Source organism: Protomyctophum parallelum (genome assembly GCF_964188405.1).
Source record: "Protomyctophum parallelum genome assembly, chromosome: 15".
Taxonomy (NCBI): Eukaryota; Metazoa; Chordata; class Actinopteri; order Myctophiformes; family Myctophidae; genus Protomyctophum; species Protomyctophum parallelum.
In genome coordinates, this window is record NC_139710.1 from 17804039 (window position 1) to 17807371 (window position 3333).

Sequence of the window (3333 nt, forward strand, 5' to 3'; positions counted from 1 at the left end):
ATTTGATTTTAGTTACCACTACTGAGTCACTTTTGCAAACATGAATATGACACAAGATTGCAGCATGAAGCTACATTATGAAAAGGCATCAGAGACATATGTTTGGGTAATTTACCTTCAATCATTCCTGTCATCATGAAGAAAAGTATAGAGATATGAATCTGTGCCGACCATCCATCGCACGAGAGAGGCCGTTTATTAACACCATGTTCTTAAAACAACAAACAAAACATTAACTTGGGACATTCATAGTTACAGCCACAATAATACATGACTTTCACAATGAGATTCACAAACAAAATACAATACTGACCACTTGCTAGCCCCTCTCGGAACCCTCCATAAAGCTTTTCTGAAAATTTTATGAGTTTTATGTAGGGTCCCTGTTCATAACTATATTTTCGTATGGGAATTCTGGAACGCGATGATAAACATGCTCTCTGAGATCGAATCTGCGGCGTTAGACGGCCTTTTTTTGTTTGCGTTATTCTGAATTCGGGAACTTTAAGTACCTATACATTCCGCTGCGAATATCTCCTGTGGCGCGGAAGCCGTTAAGTATTTTTAATCTTTGTTTGACCGATTTGGTCGCTTTATTTCTTCTTGTTTGTTTACCATTTATTGTACCGCCTCCCGGTGTGCGGTTGGCTTGTGCGGCTACGTCCCTGCCTCTGATCTGCTCTGTCATAGCTATAGCGCCACTAGCTAGCGCTAGCCAGATAGGCGGTACAATGAGGTGTCAATAAACAAGGAAGGAAGAGAAGAATCAAAGCGACCAAATCGGTCAAACAAAGATTAAAAATACTTAACGGCTTCCGCGCCACAGGAGATATTCGCAGCGGCATGTATGGGTACTTATACTTCACATATTCAGAAACCCTCACACGAAAAAATGTCGTCAAAGAGCGCAGACAGGCCGTAAACACGTTGTTTATGTTTTATGGATGGCTGCGTACCAGGTGGCAGTATACAGCTGCAACAGGACCCAATGCTCTGTGTCGTCAAAAAGTCAGAAACTTCAGTAGCATTTGGGTTCTGCTTGGAGGGCTAACCACTTGCCTGCTTGCACATTGTTTTCTCTTCTTTTCTCTATTTTACTTTACTTAATTTCGTGTACTTAACTTAACTTTCTTCTGCTTTACATTTTATAGTTCACTTTACTTCTCCTAATTTACTTTACTTCTTCTTGTCTACTTTGCTTTCTTCCTCTGCACCAGAGCTCTCTCACAGTGAGTGCACTCTCCTTCAATGTAATGAGACTTCTGCCCTCTCTCACTCACAGGTGAAACCAACAAGCGTAATTACCTAGCCTGGGCACCATTTCATTTCGGTATATGATCCGGGCTGGAGCTGGATGATGTGCTTACGTCATGTAGTAGGCAATGGTTTGCCTACAACAAACAGGAAGAACAGGCGGCGACAACTTCCTTTTCCCTCTCAATAAAAGCTCTCGCTTACGAGAGCTTTTATTGAGAGGGAAAAGGAAGTTGCCGCCGCCTGTTCATCCTGTCTGGCGACTACAAAACAATACTACAACATGACGTAACCACATCATCCGGCCCCAGCCCGGATCATACGGACTTTTGAAACAGAGACCTCGCATCACCAGGCTTTCCACCGCCTCGGAGGAAAGCCTGGTGATGCGAGGTTAGTAATTACCAGAAGCACAGATGCAACAAAAACACATAATTGAGAACCCTTAACACATAGAACACACTTAGCGCCCCCAAAAGGACAAATACAGAAAAATGAAAACCTTGACATGGCTGCAGTAACAATATGAACTAGATAAAGTGCCAATCGGCACAGGTCTCCACCAGGATTCTTCCTCAGCCTAGTGGGAATATGTGTGCACAGTTTCATCGCAATCGGACGCTGCGTTGAGGAGTTGTGGCCATTTGCTACTCCTGAAAACTGTAGGAGCCAATCGTGGCCAATCAGGATGGAATATGAGAAATCAAACAAAGCTGTCTTGATCACATGACTATGGAGATCATGTGTAGCGATTTGCGTGAAATGTGGATAAATCTGAAGGAGTAATAATAGAAAATGTGTTTTACATATGTGGGCCTCCTGGTGGCGCTATAAAGAGCAGATGTGAAAAATTCCAGACAAAGGTTTTTCCTTGGCCTCTAGGGAGTTGGCATACAAAGTTATCCACAGATCCGTGCAGTTAGAGGTAAAACACTTTTGGGCCAGTTATAGCGCCACCTTGAGGCTGAGTTGAAATTGTTCATGTGGCATTTCGTCCTGGGCCTAGTGGGAATGTGGGTGCACAATTTCAGGGAAATCACGCGATGTGTTCATGATTTGCAGCATTTTGTTTCAAACTGAGCACTCCTGTGAACTTTGGAAGCCAATCTTAGCCAATCAGGATGGAGTCTGAGAAATGTGAAAGACCGGTTTCGTTGAATGGCTGTAGAGAGACTGTGTACCAATTTGCGTGATGTTTGGACAAAATCTGTAGGTGTACTGTGCAAAAACTTGTTTTGCACAAAGCGGCCTCCTGGTGGGGCTATAACAGGCCGTTGTGGAAAGTTTGGGGCAGAGGTTCATCGTTGGCATCCAGGGAGTGTGTGTGCAAAATTTGGCATCGACCGGGTTAACGGTGGCCGAGATTAGCTCCTCACGGACGGACGGACGGACACACGGACACACGGACGGACGGACACACGGACGGACGCTGTGCAAAACATACTCTCCCCCTAGGCCTTCGGCCTGGTGGAGACAATGAATACAGTTTATGTATTCTGAGATAGGACAAAATGTATGTCCCAGTGTTTGGCGTACGTAGACTGTGTTAAGTTCTATTACTTACTGCACTACTATGAGGCAGTCGTGGAAGAATGACTCCTCGGTATCAGATAGCCTTCCCCTAGTGTAAGTAAAAGATAGATGTCATGTAAAGAGAGCAGTGCAGTAGTAGGCCTTACTGTAGCCTCGTTCATGTCATATTCTCATAATTTTAAAGTGACAATAATGCCTGTAATAAGGTACATAGCCTTTTCTGGCATGCCGTGACACTCAGAGTTATCTCCGGTGGTCGGGTGACAACAAGTTGTCATGTTTAATGATGAGGTCATAGTATCCGCTGTTGCCATGGGTGGGGGATAAGCAATTAAGCAGAGACCCCAGGCCAGGCACCTGCTCAGCTGTGACACAACCGTCTGTGAGCTGCTCTGCCCCGGCCCGACCTGGTTCCCTCACCGTAAACTTCAACCCGCTCGCAGGTCACTGCCGTGCTGCCCCAACAACAGGTCACTTTAATCAAGTTTCACCGGAACCCACAAGAACAGGTTACGGTTACAACTTAAGGTAGTAAATAAATTAAAG